This window comes from Athene noctua, chromosome 5 (genome assembly GCF_965140245.1).
Source record: "Athene noctua chromosome 5, bAthNoc1.hap1.1, whole genome shotgun sequence".
NCBI classification, from domain to species: domain Eukaryota; kingdom Metazoa; phylum Chordata; class Aves; order Strigiformes; family Strigidae; genus Athene; species Athene noctua.
Genome location: NC_134041.1, coordinates 17776056 through 17797663, shown reverse-complemented (window position 1 = coordinate 17797663; position 21608 = coordinate 17776056). Strand labels below are relative to the sequence as shown.

Below are 21608 nucleotides of genomic sequence, written 5' to 3'. Positions count from 1 at the left end.
ATTCTGAAACAATGCAGCATCTGTATTTGAAATAACTATTATCTACTTCCGATCTAGAGGCAAAAAAGTACATAAATGGAAGAGCTGAATATAATCCATTTTAAGCATGGTAAAGGTGGCAATGATATATGAAGGATGAGAATCTGGAAGTCTTTTGGAATTGGTGGCTAATTAATATTCAGCATATAGGTATGTGCAATATCATGAGTGAATTGTGTACAAATGCCCAGATTAAAACAACCCTTTTCAACAACCATCTGGCCCAACAACCCTGCCTCTCACAGATATAGATAGGGCCATATCAGTCTCTGGTTTTGGAACTGTAGAAATAACAGATAATCGTGGACATCCAGTACTAGAAAGAACAGCATGTGCTGTAGGCAGAGCAAGTGAGTATGAATAGCTTGGGAAAGTCAGCTCCTTAATTTGTCAAACAAGTCAATCCATAGGTCCTCCCAGGCTGACACCTAATGACATTAAAAAAAAGTCTCACTCTCTGACTCATGATCTTAATTCATTCCTGTTGTACCTTGAGCAAAATAATCTGGGGGTGGTAACAAATCATATCCTTATTTCAAGTAGGTCTGGTGAAACTGTTTGCCACATGTAGGCATAACAAGTCCATGCCTTGCTATTTTCACAACATAAGGTTGTGAGATGCACGTCAGACCTTGTCATCTAACAAGACAGATTTCCTTACAATCAAGTGGAAAGACTCTAATGAATGAAACATGAATGGATTTTGAGACTTTGATACTCATAACTTTCTCTCATATGAATGTGATAGGGGGAAATGGAAGAACTCTGATTGACTTTACTGGGGCAGGATTTTATTCATAGAGAAAAGAATTAAATACCTCAGACATTATGGGATCTGGTACAGCTGTAACAACTGTGCCCCACTGCTACTATAACTGTGCTTTATGGGAGTTATCTGCATAAGGTAAGAAGTTAATGTGGACGTCTGATAAAATCACACCACTGTCACTGAGTTTGGAAAGCCAAATAAAAAAATGTCCAATCTAAACAAAGACAAAATGAAGATGGTGCTTAGAATGCCAGTCAGAAGAGCAAGCCATCATGCACTGTAAATCAATCAAAATGAACAAGTTCATCTTTTAGGAGGCACAAAAGTTGCCAGTACAATCTGTATAAACGACTGGAGAAAAGTTAGTACTCTAATAACTAACATGAGAAGAACCACTTTGATAGGGAATCAAAAAATGAGAGAATTATCATCCCAGCAGAATAAACGGTGGGCTCGAGGAAGAAAAAAACCCACATGAAACCCTGATATTTTTTTGTGCATTCTTCTTTAATAGATCTGAGTACACAGTAAGTACAGAAACAGCAAGGACATGTAGACTAATTTTCTTACCAGAGCCCAGTAGATAATCTCCATATTAAAATCTGAGTTACATTTTTTGTGTTCTAGATTATTACAGTGTGTGTCTGAGTGGTGCTTTTTAATCAGTTTTTTCTCTTTAGTCTACTGCCTAGCATTTGTGCCTAATCCTACACTTTTGGAAGTTGTTGGTTGAGCTCCTATGGTATTAAGCAATTATTAGTGATCTTTCAGAGCTGTACCGAGTTGTTTTAATTAACATTGCATATGTCAAATAATGCCATTTGTGATTGTCAATTTATGTCGCTATCTGCCTACCAGTAAATGTGTTCAGACTAAGTCCATCTTAGAAGCCAATGAAAAAGAAAATATTTTTTAGCATTCAAACCTATCAGCCCTTCCAGATTTTCTACTTGTTTCTGCAATAGTAGCACAAACAGCAAAGTATTTTTTTCCGTAGAGCAATAACAGCATGAGTTGACCACATCTGTTCTGAAATCACCTGGCTTTGGGGCTTTAAGTAGGACCTTTAACACTGTTATTTGTGTTTAATTTTACATAATATTGAAATGTTACCTTGCCCTAAGCTGTGGAAGACACTGCTATCCTTTCCACTAGCCACTTTTAGCATCCTGTCCTTGACTTCATAATCCTCAAATACCAAGCTTGGAAATCTGCTTCTGGCAGAACAGGATCTCTTCATCTTTGGGGTCACGTTCCAGGCTTTTGTTCAGTCACAAGTTCTGTTTGGATTTATCTTCAGTATGTCTACTTGAATATTCAAAAAATCATCAGCTAGTCTAATTTGTTTTTTTTTTAAAGTCATGTAAAAGACTGATTTGCTTTGACAGGTGGATCAGAAACAGAATTGGAGCTATTTTATCTGGACCTAATTAAACAGCCTTCATTACTGGCAGGTATGTGTTTGTGATGACTAGAAATTAGCTTGATTGGAATTAAAACTCAAAATATAAGGCATGGAATTGACTTGTTTTTAAAAAATATATGGTTTAAAAATATATCTCTGAAGTAAATTTTTAAATGTGGCAAGTGCATGTCTAAATTTTAAATATCTCATCATGCCCAATTCCATTTTGTATTTTATGTTAATGGCACTTGTCACAGGTATTCATCAGGATATTGCCAACACTCATAAAATGGCACCACACTAGTTCAGAAGTATGAGACTTTAATAAAACATTAGCAACAGTCCATTTTTTCTCTTGCAGGCACAGAGTTTCTGCAGTATTTTGTGTGGTGTATTTGGGGTGAATTTCAGTCATGCAAATGAGGCCAGCATGAGGCAGATGCAGTGCTTTTGTCCTCAGAGAGTGTTTTGGTGAGTCTCATGAGTTTGCATGAGAATGCATGTATGTCGATCCTCTCTTACCTTCACAGAGACCAGTTATTTTCCACTTGTAAAGTAAACTCCATGTCTGTTGAACTGAAGTAACATTTCTCTCACTGTCCATTGCAACTCCAGCCTGTGGAATAGATGTCACGCTTCCTCAATGTCACTTGAATGGCATGCTAAAGTCATTATATCCTATGATAAGTTCTGTCTGTCCTATTTGCCTTCTCCTGTGATGAAACCAGGCATAACTTTTTAGTAAAGTCTTCCAATGACCCTGACTGTTCACTCAGTCCAAGTATGCTGTCTGAGGGTTTCAACATGTACCTTAAAAACCCCAAATGTACACATACAGATCCATTCTGCTGAGATACTTGAGTGCATATTGCACTATTAAGCACATTTATATCATAGCTTTCAATGGCTGTTCTGATTATGGAGAGTTTAGGGCAACACATCTTGGAAGAGATTTTTCAGAGCAATTGAAACATTGCTCTATGTGAGTACTAAACAGCTGGTTCAACAGCTTTTGGTATAGATATGATGTAGCTGTTAAGAGGAGAGTATCATGGGGAGAGGAGATGAGAATATCATGGTGAGCTAGCCAACAAAATAAATACAGCTTTCTTTCAAATAAAAAATAATAGTGGAGTAATGTTGTCTATGCCAAATGGAAATATTGTATGTTTATCTCAGTTTCATGTACATAAAATGCTGCAAAGTGTGTTAAAAGTCCAAATGATATTTTTGAGAGGCATTTTGCATTCTCCCCTATAGATAACAGATGTGAAAAATCCTGCATTAGAAAGGCGGCTCCTTGGGACAGGATATCTGAGGAAGTTCAAGCTATTCTGGTTATTGTCAACACTAATACAAGAATAGAATATTCTCCCTTTCAGCCTCAGATGATGGCAGACAAGTAAGGACTGTGTTTTGCTAATTATACTCTTTTAACTATGTCATGTAGGGGGATGCAGCACTCATGCCAGTTACATGAACAGGAAGTATAATTTGTCCTTCTGAAGGACAAAAATGCATATATGCAAATCCTTAGGTCTTCTTTAGCTAGGGAGAGGCATTAAACATGACCATAAAATCAAAGACTAACTATGAATCCATAGTGCAATTCTGCTGGATAAAATTAAGTCCATTTTACCAGTTTAGGATGTATCTTACCAATTTAACAAAAGCATGTGTTTAAACTTTGAATTTCCAAAATGTGTCTAATTAAAAGTTCCAGGATGAGAGTACATAATAATGCAACAGATTACATTTTTAAAGCAAATGTGAAAACAACTTAATAATAGCAGTAAATGTCCTCCTGCTTTCTCAGTCGATGACTACACTGTCAGAATAGCCCCCAAAGAGTTGAAATTTCTGCTGTCTTTTCCACTTCTTTCCCAAGAAGAGCGTCTTACTTGTCTGAGATGGGTGTACATATTAGTCAATTTTGCTGGGTTGGCTTACAAGCGTTGTCTTCGTGCAGTCACAAACATCTATTTGCAAAACTCCCGTGCGTTAATTAATCTTACACATTGGTCAGTGCCTATGAACCTTATTCAGTAATGACTTGTGCCCTAGTTAACAGGGAATTCATTTAGAAGGGGAAGTGAAACAAACCAACAAAGAGTGCATGTATCATTAGTTTCATCCCTCAGATATTTCTTTTCCCGTATGTTTTGGCTAACTGTACCACGCTAAGATCAATGTGCAGACCATGAAAACAGACAAAACCAGCTGAAAAAGCAACCTTGTGCCTCTTTAAGAAAAAGGGAAAACTTTTCCAATTGATTTAGTGCTTCATAAATTAGCCTAGGGACAGCTTTAAATTGTGCTGTTATTATGCATACAGGATTCTACTCATCTAATAATTTTGCTATTCAATAAAAAAAAAGATGTTTTGAATACCAACCAAACATGCCATAAAAATACACTATCCACATTCTGCAAAGAGTGAAAATGTAAATGAATGGATTGAAAATGTCCCCAATATGATTTCTTTCTTGTTGACTTTCCAATTTAATTTTTCATGGGGAAAAAGATGTACTGGGAAATAGAATGCATGATCTACAAGTACGAGTTTAGGGAAGTCATTATATACCCATTAGTTATGTGCATTTATTAAATCTGTCTGGTAAAATTAAGGGAGCTAAAATTTTATGTATTTATTTCTGTCTAGTGTGCCTAGTGTATCTTGTATGCCAGTCAGCATTTAAGATAAGTGAATTAATTGACCATATCAGAGAACAGAAGCCTTGACCTGGGAAGGATATATCCACTGAAGAAATTCTCCTGAGATTCTGTATTTGTGGTCCCTGAGTGAGTTTGGGATGCTATCCATTTTCATTTAAAGATCAAAGTATTTTATGACTATCTTTCAAAAAACTATAGGAAATATAAACAAATACTTCCTCAACATTTTCATTCAAGCTGTAGGAAATCCTTCAGGCTGTCCTGGAAAGGGACACCAAATCTGTAGATATGGTGTTTGGCCAGTGCGTAGTCCTGAGTCTTTACTATGGCTATAAGACCACTTATTCATCCCCTAAGGCCCATGGTGATGAGAATATTTATTTACTTAGATACTATCTTAATCAAAGCAAAGCCAGAAGAGCTCCTGTGACTGTATATCTTGGCCTGAGCCTATCCAGTAAGTGCTCTAGGGTTTTTAATAAGTACCCAAAACCCTCTTACATTAACCAATTCTCCCAGTTTAGACTTACTGATATTCATGGGAGATGCCAGGATTTGCATCTTAAATTTTTACTGGCCAAAAAAGAAATACAGATAGTATCAGTAATAGATGTTTATTTTATGCCTTTCCCATAAGAAAGGGGAGTGGGAACTTCTGCTAATAGTGCTCTGCTTTCACTATGTCTTGCTTTCTGTTATAGTAGCATCCAAATGTGATTAATGAGCAGAAGGAAAGGGAAAGCAATGGACAAGTAAACATTTGCTTGTCACAGACCACTTGGTTCACTCTGGGATGGTGGAATTTAAACTCAGTAGGGTTAGAACTAAATTTTTTTTTAAAATAATGCTCCAAAGATCCTAGGTATAGATGCCTCAGTCTTACCTTGGTCATTTTGTCTAAGATTTGGCAAAAGGGCTTTCTGAGCATGAATGTGAATGAATCACAGTCTGGAAAGAAAGAAACAGTGATGTTACACATAATATAGCACAGGTTCTGTCAGACACTGCCAATTCCAGGCCCCTGCCTCTGCAGGCTAGAAAGAACCAAATGAAAGTGGCCATGATAATAGAGGATAATGTCATAACAGCATTGAGATATTGCCAAAGATGGAAACATTCCCCAAATGCTGAACATATTCCAGTGGAAATAAAAATTTTATAGTCTTTCTAGCATTTGTTATCAGCAACAACAAGGATCTGGTTCAAAACCCAAAAGATTCCTCTGGAAGTTAGCAAACATATAAATCTGAGACTCCTCTAAGTAAACTAGTTAAAATACACTTGGTCACTGCCCTTACCGGGCAATAGTTACGTTCCTACAAGAGCTGACTAGGCACAGGACAAAGAACACACAATTCTTTAAAAGAATCTTTTAAAGAAAAAAACTTTAGTTTTTGCAATCACAGCCGTAGTTTATATGAACAGTAGGTTAAAAAACTACCCCATAGTCCCAGAAGTGCATTCTTTGGTCTTTTGCACTTCTTTTTAAGCTGCTTCCATAGAAAGAGAAGGTAGCAAATGAAGGACAATTACTGTTGCTGCCCTGTTTCCTGCACACCTTCCCTTCCCTTCCCTTCCCTTCCCTTCCCTTCCCTTCCCTTCCCTTCCCTTCCCTTCCCTTCCCTTCCCTTCCCTTCCCTTCCCTTCCCTTCCCTTCCCTTCCCTTCCCTTCCCTTCCCTTCCCTTCCCTTCCCTTCCCTTCCCTTTTTGTGCAGTTCATCTATGACTGATTAAGTCAGGAAGTTTACAAGCCAAGTTTCAATCCTGGCTTCTAGATTTTATGGCTTGTAAAGGAAAGTGTTCCCTATACTTTCCACCTGCCTTAAGATTCAATGCATTTCTGGGGTGCTACTACCTTTGGTTGGGGTGGCCAGGCTAGTTACAGAGCTGATAGCCTTGCTCTTCTTATGCAGAGTACGTCTTGCAGTTGTTGCTGCTCTTTCTGTTTCCCTCATGATGCTGAATGTATTTTCTAAAGATCTGGCCTCACTATCAGTGATTTCATCAAGTGTTTGCTAGGGGGGGTGTATTTTTTTTCTGCTGCCCATATTACTTTGCCCATATTACATATGCCTTGTGGCCCCAGTAAATGCCTGTTGTGTGGACATGGTCAGAATGATATAGGGGAAACTTTGTGTGCAGTAATGAATAACTGGGTTTCTTAGGGCTTGTTCTGGCCACCAGCCTATAGACATCCTCCCTCTTTCTTTGTCCCAAAGGATGTTTAAGAAGTTTAGATGAAGTAGAACAACTTCAATGGGCAATACTGAGAAAGACTTGCCTCTGAGGATCTTACATTGCCTGGGAGGAGGGAGACCTAAGTTCAGTCATTGCTCCAAATCAGGCAGGGGAATTGACAGTGTGTTCTGAGTATTACAGCACTGGCTAGATTTACTAGGCTGTGGCAGCAACATGGAACCTTCAGCTTGCTGCATTCTGTGTTGGGTTGGCTGTACTCTACAGACAGCTGTCTGATGAACTCTGTTGAGGTGATGGATAGGTGTCTTAATTTTCGAAGGCTGTCAGGTCTAGGTATGGTCATGTTTAAGCAGTTTCTAGTCTTGCTACCAGTAGAAATTCAGGGGCCTTTGTGAAGGTATTGCAACAGAACAGTGATTTTTAAGAACCCCAATGGCACTTGGAGAATGGATTTAAGAATCTAAATCACTTTTACCCTCAAAGTGTGATGCCGATAAGGAAGTAAGAACTTCCTGTTCTTACCTGATGTCTACCTCGCAGTCTGAAAATATTGAAATACTCCTCCAGAGGTCTCATCACTAAGAGATGCAGACTTCTAAGGAATAAAATTTTCTGCTTCTACCTATTTTCTTAAGCTGGATATGAAAAATAGGCCAAAGGATTTCTCTGAATCAATTCTTCCTTCAAGTCATATAGTGGTGGTAAAGCTAGAAAAAGTATTTTAGGGTGACATGCAAACCACAGTCCTCCTTTGCTCTGAATGATCAGTACTGTGATGCTCTATTACCTGATGGACAGAAAACCATATATGTATAGTAAAGGATTCTGATAATGTAAATTCTGTCTTAAAATGTATGTCTTTGTTAAAAATACAGTGAGCTGTATGCATTGGGATTACAGTGGTAGTTTTAGGATGTGGAATAAAATTCAAAACCAGGAGCGTTTTCCAAAGATAACTGACGATTTAGCAAACAAAGTTAGAAAAAGGTCTCCTGCCATCATTCAGACACATGACTCATTGCTGGCATCTATTTTCTCTGGGGTAACAGAAATCAGGGAATTCAGAATGCTGGTTAGAGTCCTACATAAATTACTTCATATCTAGTGACATGACCTCCTGAAGCAGCAGTCTGGCTGCAAAGTGTCTTGTAGCTCTTATTTTATTTTTTTCTGCCAGGGCATCAGAATTAACTCTTCTAAAATTCAATAAAAGCATGTAATGAAGAAAAAAAAAAAAAAAGGGGAAATGTATGAATTTTTGCAGCTGAAAGAACAAATCCCAACAGATAGCAGTGAATCTTACCTTTTCTGAATATGTAGAAGGCAATTAGATCTTTTTATTATAGAAACACAAAGGAAATTCTCTGGGTGGAGCTGGTGTGAGGTAAGTACATATGGTGTGTACCCAATGGTTGGAGTTTCAGAGGTGCCAGAGTAGCATTCAGATACTTGGAAGATGCCAAACTCTTCTAGTAGAGTATTTTATGCTATTCAGTCACTAGCTAACACATAAAATGACTTCCAAGGCACAATGAATATTAGCTCTGTTTGCTGCAGTCCATTGGACTATTTCTGAGAGACTACAGAACTTTCCATGTGATGGTTGGAAGGTCTGCCTGCATAGACATGACATTACTAAACTAAAAAGTAACCTCTTTCTTTCCATTTGGTGCAAGTATAGCCCAAAATTCCCTTTTCTGTAATACATCAAATTGAAATAGTGGTGCTGAATGATGAACAAGTCTACTTCCTCTACCACATGTAATTAATTTTTTTTCCCAAATACCTGACTAAGTCTTTGCAGGTAATTGGTAGTTAGGTAATCTGCCTATTAACTTCTTCATTTCTAGCCAGTCTCTAGTTAATAATCAATAGTCCTCTTTTCTAATGAAGAATTGGCCTTGACATTCTGACCTTTGTGCAGTGTTAAAATAACATTGATCGTTATCATTATCATATGTCCTTGATATACTGTATAAGGACAAGGATATCAGTTGTAAAGTACAGGAACACTTAATAAGCTTGGATAAATAATTGTGATTGGCTAAACAAGTATACACAGCTTTCTGGGCAAAGATGTGTGGGAGAGGATTAATAAAATGTTGTATATTAGTTCTGTCTCCAAATCTAAATAGAAGACAATCTCCCCAAAGTTATATGGAAGATGTACAAAGACATATGAAAGCACTCTATATCATAGTGTCAAACTGGAGATGGGGTTATGTTTCACATAGTATTGGACATCTCCAGAGAAAAGATCTTTCTCGCTCTGTAGTTGAATACTCCCACTGGTCATTGCTCCTTTCTGTGACTAGAGTGAACCTTTACCAGTTTTAGTGAGGAAGGAAGCCTGTGGATAACACATCAACTATAGTAACTCAATTTTCATTTTTTTAATTTTACTCTTTTCTGGTAGTCTCCTCCCACTATTAGTAGAGCTTCAAAACTTTTATCTATTGTAGGGGCTTCTTTTTTCCTGAGAGAAATAAAAATATTAATTGTGTCCTCTTGGACTCTTTAAATAGAACTTGAGGACCATTTATCATCAGTGACATACTACAGACCAGAGCATGGTCTATATTTGGATCTTTTGACTAAGGTACAATGTCTAATTTCAAAAATAATGGTACTGTAAGTCTTATTTTACTATTCTTCCGTAATAATAAGATCTTTGTCTTCTTCCAGAATTTATACCCTACTATTAAATAAGGAAAATCTTTTGTACAGTAGGTGTAAAATTACATCACTGTCAAGCCATTATTTTAAAAAGAAAAAAATCAGATGTGCTATGCTAAGATTAAAAATCAGAAGTGAGTTACATTGAAAAAGTCTACTGCAAAATGATGGTACCCACTGGCAAGTCTTCTACAGCAACCTAAAGATACCTTAACTTTGTCTGGTGTTGCAAACTTAGTTATGGTTGACATTTTTGTGCTTTGAATGTCAATTTCAAAAGCAAGGTTTCTGGAAATTACATTAAAACAAGGACCTCTAAATTATGTTGAAATAGATTTTGGGAATTCATGCCTTTGTTCTGGAACATAAACACAATCTCCAAGTATCATTTGTTTTCTATTTATAAATACAATTACGTTCATGGGGGTAGATGAATTTATACAAATTCTTTTTGAGAATTGACAGATACATTTATAATTATACCCAGCTGCATTATATCGGCACAGGTTATGTACCTCAAGAGTAAGCAGAGTTGCATTAATTCGTACTAGTTCTTCTGTTGCAACATGACCTGCGGGCTGCACAAGGCAGTGTGGGTGGGATGAGAGGGGGATACCATGGCTGCCCGGGCAATGGGTGCCTGCCAAATGAAATAAGCTTATGCTTTTTGAGATCTCTAAACCAAGGTATAACATCTTAAATTTATGTTCAGTAGTTTATATGTGTATACAAAATACAGTTTGCTGTTTAAAAATATTAAAGTGATTTTTATTAAAAATGCACAGGAACATCTTGTATGTGGGCTGAGTTAGCTAACTATAGTCTTGAGTTTCTCTCCACATACGTGTCATGCTTCTCTGCAGGAAAGAACTACAGCAGCTATATGATATGCTGCTTTATTGATTGTCATGAGGGATAGATTCCTAAATAATTGTCATTTTAAGGCTCCCAAATATTCCATTTACAACTTAAATATTTTATAAAAGTATTTTATGAAAGTTGGGACACTTGGAAAATGTTTAATGTTAAAGTATAAGACACTTGAGTCTCTTCCTTCAAACATCATTTTAGTTTTCAAAAATGAATAAATAACAAGACTCTTAGCACTTATTTTTGAGTCTTCTCAGTACTATTTAGAAGTGGAGTGAGAGCAGCTATTATTATCTTTATAAATATTTGGCACTCCATGGCCTTGATATGCAATTGTGTCCATTCAAAGAATGTCTAGTGAACAAAGGAACTGGACTCAGGGCATGAATGTTATGCTGAAGCAACTAAAAGATACAAGCCTTGTCACTTCTTGTCTCATTTTCATTAAGAAAATCATGTGTTTTAGCTTCAGGGGGGTGGTGATGAATCAACCATGTGACTAAAGGCAGGTGGCCATCTTAAAGCAGCTCTTATCTCTAGTAAAAATAAGAAATAAAAGAAAGGGATTGGGGGGGGGGGGGGGGGGGGCAGTGTTCAGCTCCATAAAATGTTCACTTACTGGGCTGCCATGAAGTAAATATTTTTACAAATATATTATTTAGTACAAGGGAAGTTTTTCCTGGAGAAGGCAGATAAATGTGCTTGCTATGGGAGCTTTATGGCCACTGCAGGCCCAACTGTCATTCCTTCGGTACTTCCTGTCAGTCTGACTAAACTCTGTCATCCTTCAACCCAGTTTAAATTAACAGGTAATTTGTAAATGTCACTTCAGGTTAGGCCGCTCATTTTGTTTCTACTCTACCAATGCAAAGTCTAGGACTAATTTTTCTTGTCTTCTTTTAATAGGATTTTCATTTATAAATAGAATTATGTTCTGAAAATAAATTACAGTAAGTGATGCACAGAACTGGTAGCAGCAGCACTTTCATAGAATTTCAAGCACCTACATCAGAAGAGATTAATAAAAACACTTCAAAGGCTAAATTCTATTTAAGCAGAAGACAGCTTTTGGTTAATATTTAATCTGAGTAACTGAGATCTTGGTTGAAAATATAATTTTTTAATATCTAAATTAATTTGCAAAACAAAACCATTAATTTTGCCTGAGAGCTTTCATAGTGCAAAAGTTTCAGTAATTTATTTGAAAAAAAAAAATTAAAATGTAATTCTGTAGTAAAAGTCCCTATTTTAATATGGAATTTATTTCTAACGCAATATATTATATTTGATCAGCAATACTGCTTTTTTAATGCCTGCCAATACATTGTATTGAATAATAAGAAGAATCAGATTTTTCATGGTTTTTATTTGTAGAAGAGATTATGTTTAGATTCAGTATTAACAAATAAACATCACCCATATCTTTAAAGATAGTATGCAACTGAAAAAAACTACCTTTTCACTATAATATAGGCATGCATGATAGGACCTGATATAATATTTTTCGTTATCATGGGTTTTGAAGGGTTATAGATACAGTATATGCTTTGATTATTCACCTCCTAGCAATCTCAAGCCCAAGTGATCTGGGGGAGCTGTTTGCATACAGAGAATCCTGTGCCTTTCTTCTGCTTTCTAGTGGTAAAAAGCATCTTTTTTTCCCCCCACCTCTCAAGGAAACCTAGCATCTTTCCAGCAGAGAGACTCAGTTAATGTATGGAAGGGAATCTCAACACCTTCTGGTCCTTGTAAGTTTCCTAGGCTCGGGCAGGGGCTTGACTTTCCCCTCATAGCAAAAAACATAGTCTAATCAACTCTTTTGGCTTCAGTAGTAGCCAAATTCAGCAGTGAGGAGTGCAGGCCAAAATCCAGTCTTTCTTTCACTAACCTCTCTCCATGTTCATTTTATGCTTTTCTGCTGTCATCCCATTCACTTATTTTCTGCATATTCTTACTCCTCTTATCTTATTTTTTCTCTCATTCTTTATGTTAAAGCATTTATCTGGATTTTTGTGACCCTTTTTATTCTTGTTGATTATGTTTCTAATTGCTTCCAGCAAGTCCCCTTTAATATTCCATCAATACACAGAAGTGTTCTGTAGTAGTTGCACAGATGTTCATAACAGACAGAGTATCTGGAAGACAAAGGTATCCAATGTGGATAGTGTAGTAGTAGGGAGGATTCTTCTCAGTGACTTGGTGAGCAGAAATTCAAGAACCATAGCAAAAAGGTTTGGCACTGGGCCACCAGTGATGAGTGATTACATTGGCTGCTGCTCTGGTAATTAACATATAAGAGATATCTACATGGGAGATTGCAATATAATATGACACAAGTTAACTAACTCTCTTTTAAAGAGTTGCTTTCTTTAAGTTGGCTTCAGTGTCATTGCTTCAAGCCTCCACTGAGACAACATCTGTATTATTTAAAATCTGGTGTCTGGATCCTAGTTAAACGTGTAAGCACATTGTAAATTTATTCAGACTGTTACTGTAAAGGCTACTACAGGTGGTTTAAAAATGACATTTTTAGTGACATTAGCAGTATCAGAGCCCAGTATCAAATACTGAAAAAGTAATTTTCATTGTGCATTAATACTGACTTATTATCAGAAACATAACTTTTCTATGTAAATATTAACTGTTTTGTTTAAACATTAAAGGTCTTGTTTTATTCTGAATGTTAAATTAGCATTAGTACAGGAAGAGTCTAGGACTTGAAAAGAGCCATGATTTATTAAGTACTAACAGAAGTTCCCCCACCCTGATTCATGATAATTAGTAGGAATGCAAATCCAGTTGGAATATCATTTATTTTCTTGTGCATTAGTGGATTTTAACTGTAAATTCAGCATCAGTCCAATTTTCTACATAGTTTACCTTAACATGGTTTCACAAACTGATCAGCTCAGATTTGTTACATTTTCCCACTGTATAACATACAAAAGATTTTGTGGTGAAACAGAAGTAAGCTTGGATCTTCTCTGTATGGCCTAATGTGAATCAATACAAGGGAGTATGATGAAACTTAGGAAACTGACCTTTATGTGAACCAACTGCTGGTGTTCATGAAATTCGAACTAAGACTTGGTTCTAGGAAGACTGTGAAAGAGCTAATATTCTGAAATGCTGACAAAAAGGAATCCACTGTGAAATAAATGCCTGTCTGCCTGTCTGACCATCAGAATTAAAGGAGAGAAGTAGAAATTTATTGCTACCTGTCCCAGAGACAAATATGTGAGATAGATGTGCACTGCTTTCTCCAGGATGACATCTAGAGGAGCACTTATTGTCTATCAAAGTTATTGCAAAAAGAACTGCTGTGTCAGTTGCCCTAACTCCATTTAAATACACAGAGATTCTTTGAGCAATTAACTGAGCAGTACTTTGGGTGATTCTTTGAGGTGTTTGTGTTCACTCTACATCAAAAATTCACAGAAAGTAAGGTAAGATTCACATTTATCTTTTAATCAGAATATTTTTTCCCTTCTTTTTTTCTCACTTTTAGTTTACTTGAGAAGGTCAAATGAGTATGCACTTGACATTTACTGCAGGGAGAAAACGGTGGAGGTCTATCTATGATCCTCCTTTTACAGGCAGGAGATTAAGCAAAAATTCAGAAGATTATAATTTCACTAATTTAATGAATTACCTTTTTTTATGCCTGAATTTTCGTTTCATGATAATTGTCTAGATCACTATGTCTCTTAATGCAGAAGATGTGAATGTTCCCAAGAAGCCACATCATACAACCTAGCAGGTGTTTTTTACATGTTGTTCCCTTTTTCAAAACTGGATCACGCTTCATGAATCGCACTTTGTTTATCAGTTCTTGACTGAGAGCTAGAGGAGTTGAAGGTGGTGTTTTAGGCTGCACAGTAGTATGACGTTCACTATCCTAACATCTATCTAGCTATCTCTTGGTGGGAGATAGATGGGCACGCCATATTCAGGTATTAATGTCTATGCTAATCAAAAGTTGTGATATCTGAGTTTGGGATTTTTGAAGCACAACACTGAACAATGTGTTGTAGTGACTATTTCTAACACCTTTCTGTATGACAGATCAGGCTTTTAAATATAAAATTAGTGATAGTTTAATTTAATCTCATACTTCAAAGTATGTAACCATTTTATAGAATCACCCTAAAAAGTTTTAAATTACTGCCCCTGGGCTGATGCTTTGGTTTAGGATTAGGACTAGATGATAACTTCAAGCTGCAATGATAACAGTGAATATGAACTTCATATTATTTTATATGAGTTTTCAAACACTGATTTTTAGCACTTCAATTTCTGGTGTCCAAACAGAATCCTTCTGGACTGATTTGAAACATGCTTGAAGGGAGCAGTTATTCCACACTAAGGAAAACATAGGCTGAGATTCTCTCATTTTCTATCGAGTATTGGGGAGATTTGAAGCATAAGGTTTAGCAAATAACTAGCAGTTGAGACAGATGAGGGCAATCTTCCTCAAAGCTGTTGCGTTAGACTGAGACAAGACTGCATCCATGTACAAATGAAAAGTTTATCTTTGCAAGCAGGAATGCTATAGTTTGACTATTTTTCAATTAAAAGTTGGATTCCATAGTGCATTGAATCTGTCACAGTGAAAAATGTAGGCTGATTGTTAATAATACTGCTCTATAATTATTACTATTATACAGTCCAGATACCTCATGAGGGCATGATCCTCTGATTCTATTTGGTTTTGTATAGACTGTAGAAGAAGCAATTCCTGAGCTGTAAGGTTGGTAAGCTAAGTATAAGACTCATACAAGTAGATTCAAGAAGCTTTTCTGTTGTGGTTATTGATGTTGTTGCTGAAAGCAATCTGTCACAGTGAGAGCTACCCCCTTTTACCCTTACATTGCATGCTCGTTTTCTCGTTTTGACATGTTAGGTGTTGAATGGCTAAGAGTGAATTTTCTTGTTAAAGGAGGTGATTTTTCAATATTAAAAACCCCAAAAAACCTTTTAAAATATTTTCTTAAATTTATAGAGAGTTTAATAAAAAATGTTTCAACACAAGATTATTGAAATATATTGCCTTCTTCAAAACAGAGAATTACAAACACCCTCTGCAGAATACTTTAATGTAATTTTAGAGTGAAATAATTACTTGGAGGTGCCTGTGGTACAAAGTTTAGCACCTTTTTCCCAGGGATATATAATTATGGATTGAAGAGGACAAGAAATTGGTGTGGACAGGTGTTCTCTCACAGCATCATTCGCCTTAGTGGACTGATGACAAGTGAATGCTTGTAATAGGAGATAAAATTCAAGTTTAAATGTTTCTTCTCCAGCCAGATGACTCCTAAAGGTGTAAAAGCATGTATCTTTGTTGGGCCATCCATCTGTTTACAAGACACACCAGTTGGCACTCTTGCTGTATTAGCCACAACCTAGACAACAAATACTCATTGTAAGACCTCTTTGTTACTAACTGGAATAATTAGATTGAAAAATTCCATTTTGTTTTAGAATTTTGCTGGAAGTGTCCTGCTATTTCAGAGAATAATATGAGGGGAAACACACTGCTTTGTCTGTGTTCATTAATGTTACTGAGAAGCTCTGGTGCTCCCATGGAAGGAGCAAAGACTTGCCACTTGGCAGCAGTGAGAAGCATGTCAGGATGTGGCTTTCACTGTCATCATGAAGGAAGCATGAAAGTTTGGCTAAATCATGAGCTGCTATAAAAAAATCCAGTCAGTGTTTGCTTGTTTGCTTCAGGGGGAGTTGTTAGAGTTCAGCAGCTAAATTCTTCATTTTAGAATTTCTTTTTTTGTATTTTTTCTGTCTCAAGATTTAATCTCTCCCTCCTGGGTTGCATCTCGGAGTTGCGTGCCTAGAGAGCACAAATATTCCTTCCTTCCCCAGAGCTGCTGAAGCAGAGCAGACAGTGATGCTGCCAGCACCAAAATGTGGGCATGTAGGCACTTGAACACCAGAACTGAGAGTGAGAATAAACTTCCCTGTTATCTCCGTGCCCTTCTGCTATATCCTGGGACCCCACTTCATTCAATATGAAGAAGGTAGAAACAGTAAATTGGTAAGCTGGTTATTGGAGCTGGGAGAAAATTCTAGGAAAAGGGTGATATGATAAGACTAGGGTGAGGAACAGTAAATACAAGAAAGACTCCCACTTGACAAGGAGAGAAAAAAGCAGATCAGTTAAGGAGGCTGGCAACTGAATGTTGTCCTGGAGAACTGGATTCTTATCTTATGTCTCTCGAGCTGGAGAAATCTTGTAAAAAAGCTGAGTAACTGAGTTCTACAGTAAAAGTTAAAACCCCACATTCCTCTTTGGCCTGAGAATCCCTGAGGCAGGGGAAGCTGGGAGGAAGAGCAAAGGGGAGACAGATCTGCCATGTGCTGTTTCCAGCCTGAGACATGCCAGGTTTTGCACATAGTCTTTTATTATGTCTGAATGTCATTTCTGCTAGCGGGGACTTGTGTCTTTTAAACAGATCATGGAAACTTGAGGACCATTCCTGATCCAGTGTACAGAAGCCTGGGCCTCCTAGTTGTGCCAGTGTAGACAGAGAGAGGAGGGGAGAAAATGGTCACCCTCATCTACAGCAAGAGCTCCCAGCTCTGGAGTGCTCATATGAATGGGTCTCCAAGAAAGTGTGTTTAGTTGTCAGTCCTCCATGCAGTATTCCCAGAGATGGAGCAGCAGAGGTTGTTGATAAAAATGTGGGAGTTAGTAAAGTGCCATCACAAGGTGAGGATCAGCGCAGGCCATAGCAGAGGTGGTACAGGGCAGGAGCCAGGCAGTTGGGGCAGCACCTGGCAGAAACAATCGACACCCCTGGCTTGATCCAGCCTGAGCTAGGCCTTGCTACCCAGCAGGAATGGGTCATTTCCAACTACATGCTGGAGCGGAAAGCAGCCAGCTGGCCCCACATGAACTCTGGAGAAAAAATGTGTAAGGTTTAAAGTTATAGTTTTATAAATCAGTCATTCCCTGCTTATCTACATGGGCATAGTTCTCTGTTCTACCTTTAATGAAAATATGGGTTGTTAAACTGCTTCTTTGAAAGTGGGGAAATTGGGTTTCTAGTTTAAGCCAGAAAACTTAGTGTAATTATCTCTAGGTTCATTATGATGGCTTGACTTTTTGTGGTAATTCCCATAAATTTAAACCCAACCCTTGCTGCTGCCAGTGGCAACAGTATTACACTTGTGTCAGCTGACCCAGAAGTGTGGTTTCATTACCCCACAGAGGTACGCTCTGATTTAGTGAAGTGCTTCATAACTAGAATAGGTCAATAGGAAGTGCACTTGAACAAATACAGTGTTGCATAGTGCTTAATATTAAGGAGAAACAGCATTAAGCATCTCAGAAGAACCCAAGATGAGCAGATATCTTTAACCTTATTAGCTCTGTGCCTCAGCTTCCCGCTTGTAAAATGGTTTACAATTAAATGAACCAAAGGGATGTTATGAAAATAAATTCATTAATGTTTGAGAAATATTCAGATACTATACCATGGAGGGTAATAGACTGTCCCAAAAGTAAATGAAAATTCTTTGTTCTGTAAAATACAGTTTGAAGAGAGTGTGCACTGAGAAATATGGGGGACCACTCTCTGAACAGTGAGGATAACAGAGTTGTTGAATACCTGTCCTGCTCATTTGTTGAGCACCATCTACCTAGGAGACCAACTGAAGTGAATATTTCCTGTGGGAAAAAATAATAATGTAATCATATAATTTGAAATGACATTGTAAATCACGAATTTAAGGAGGAATGAGTTAAGATTATATGAGTGTTAGTGCTACCTTAATTGCAGCCACAATGAGCCACATTGCTTATTACATTCCTTAGCATTGCTTGACTTTGCAACAGCAGTGCCTTTTTAATCTAGTAGGTTTCTGAAGGAGTCTTTGAAAAAAATGAAATTAAAAGCAAAAAAAATTTTAAAAGATCAGCTAAATCTGATACTTGGGAGTAATTTTCAGTGTCACACCCAGGAATTCAGGAGTGGAACAACCATTATTGCTAATGGTAGCTGTATGGCCTAATCCCACCACATTGCACTGGATATTTGTACAAGTGTAAATATATAAAGACCACTAGGTACTCTTTGCAAAGTACTTACTAGGGGCTATTTATAGTACTTCTCAAAATCTTGTGATAGAAAAACTACTTTTAAGAATCATGGTAAGTCTGGGCTGTATTAGCTGTGCACCCAACATCCCTAAGAAAGGAAGAAACAAGGTAAAATGTTTGTCGTTTTTTTCCTAACTGCTCTTAGTCTGTAGCAGGACTTTATGTATTTTATTTGCATCAGAAAATGCTTCTTCAGACACAAGCTTTGTGGCTACATACTCTGGAGAAGCAAGTTGAATCCAAGAGTCATATTCTGTCCCTGGAGCAGAGACATCCCCATGAACCTCCATCCTTTGCTGATGGCAGCTGTGGGATGGAATGGGTGTGAGTACTTTTCAGGTAGTGGCACAGCTGGTGTTTCCTAACCAAACCTTACGTTCTCCCAGGATAAATGGGGGAAGGTGTCTGCACATAGTCATTTGTATGCCAACAAAGAGTATTCTTTTTAAGTGGCTCCCCTCAGGGTCTTGACCTGGAAAACCTGCTCTTAAAGATAACCAGATTAATAAAGCAAGGGCATGAGCTGTTAGGAGGCAAATTACCTATTCATCTGATCCAGGTAGTTGCACTTAAATAGACATGAGAGGCAGGATTAAACAAAGCAAACCAAAATTTCATTTATATCTTCATGTCCCTGTGTGGATTTTAAAGGAAATTAGGGAAGAAATGTATTGGACTGTATTTCTTGGGCTTAGTTGTGTTAAGACACTGCAATGCAGTTACATTTTGGATTTTGTATTTGACTTTACTGATTCGTGTGTTGTAATGTTATTAAAAATACTCTAGGTAGACTGATAATGAAGTAAGATTAGGCTATAAAGTCTTCCTGACACATAATAAAAAACTCTACTATTTTAGATATTAGCACAGAAAATCAAAGGTATTTGATTTCTAAAATAGTGAAAGAGAGTCTTATCCCTCCAAAGTCTATGCTGAGTCAAAGCAGCACGCGGAAATAATGCAAGTAGAGCACAGCACAGCTGAGGAAAGGCTGAGAATGGGAACATGATACTCGCTGGCTTATGTTCCTCAGCAGTACATGCAGAGTGGCCATAGGTGTGCATCTGGAGCAAGGCAAGGCTTGATCTCACTCAACTGCCTCTGGCTCCCTTTCAGTAGGGCTTAGCTAATCTGTATATTTGTAGATGTAATAATTTTGGCAACTTCACTGAAAACATGATCTGTTTGATTTCACTGGTCATTTACAGTAAGCGGACTCCAACATCATTCATGTTGAAAGCTGTTTGTTCATCAACTGCTTGTGAGAAATATGTCATCTGCTTAAGAAAACTGCCACAGTTCAAGACTAAAAATACCATACTGCATTAGCCAATTTGTTCAGGGAGGTTTTCTTTCAAATTTGTTTCTAGCCCATGCTCAGAAAATATAAACTACTAGCTGGTCTGGTCTCCTGAAACACAAGTATGTAGCTGGAAAGAACAACTTGTATCAGCTGGGCAGATATAATTAAAGTTTCAGGCTTACTTCATACCCAGGTGGAGACTTTGAAAGACTTAAGGGAATTTAGTGCTAATCCAAACCTAGTATCTTCCAACCGATGACATGATGGGCAGCATGGAACTGTAATTGGAAGGGCATTGGAGGGGGACTTGGAGAGATTACAGAAGAGAGAGAAGAGAGGATTAGACAAGCACAGGCATAAGTACAGCAACTTCAGAAAATTACCTAATGCAATGCAGTTCTTGTGTCTTTATGATATTCAGGATCCTAGGCTTGTCAGAGAGTACAATACTTCACACCTCTCAGAAATCTGCATCTGAGTGCAAACTGTCAAAGCCTTTGCAAGCTAAAGGAAGTCGCTTAGGAAGATCTGGCAATGTCTCCTGTTAATCTTGCCATACATTAAATCATCTGTCTTATCTTCAGATCTGGCAATGCAGGACAAGTGATCAAGATTCAAGATGCTCTTCCATACATCATGTGGCACATGGCCTCACAGATGTGGGGGTACATGATCTATCTGCACCCACAGATCTTGATTAATGTTGAGATAGCCTCTTTGAAAGGATTTTTTGGGAAGACTCCCTTTAATTGACATGGCATCTTCCACTGTCTGGGAATTCCTCTTTGCCGTGTCATATAATTGTTTATTCCAACAAGTGCTCAGGAGCTACAGTTAGGGATTAAACCAAGCTGCAAGCATGTACATCCCGGTTTTATGGCTTTGCCTCCATCTTCTTTTCTTAATGTTGCTTTCACATTATCTCTGTCTCTTCCCACTTCTGCTTTTCTTTTCTTTACTTTTATTGGTACTTTTCTCCTTGATTATGTCCTCCCAAACAATTTATTTCCTGTCTCTCATTTGGAATGGATCTTTATGCTGTTCTTTCACTGCCAGCCTTCTTGCCTCTACCTGATGGTTAGCAGTCATTTCTAGCCGTAATGTGAGAGAATTTGGCATGCAGCGGAGTGCTAGTCTTAAGGAGCAGACACTGCCCAAATGGACAGCATGGGAAATGCAGTGAAACCAGTTGAAATCCAGTATGACCACTTGAGATCCAAGTCAGGAAAGGCAGATTTTAAAATTAAATGTTGTATTGCAAGGTGGGGAAAGGAAATTATTGAAGTCTGTTTCCCTTACAATGAAGGGTGGGACATATTTTTTCTAATTTTACTTAGTATTATATTTTTAAGGAGCTATTGCCAATGAAAAACTATATTACTCTAGTTGATCCAAGAAGGCAGATAGAAACTTTGGATAGCTCCAATTACAGAAGAAACTGAGATAGGTAATTCTGTGAAGTTATCTTGTCTGATGATAAAATCCTGTTGTACTTGCACATAAGAGGCATTAGCCAGCCCAAAACAGTTCCTCTGTCCACATCACCAAACCC

General features: G+C 37.6%; 1 long non-coding RNA gene across 1 annotated transcript in view; it reads left to right on the top strand.

The window, feature by feature from the left end:
- LOC141960666 (uncharacterized) overlaps window positions 1–21608 on the top strand; it is a 255631-nt gene that overhangs the window by 187675 nt on the left and 46348 nt on the right. The window contains exons 4-5 of the long non-coding RNA XR_012633680.1: window positions 2197–2262; window positions 2575–2684. This is a non-coding gene — a long non-coding RNA (uncharacterized LOC141960666). The remainder of the gene's footprint in view (window positions 1–2196; window positions 2263–2574; window positions 2685–21608) is intronic.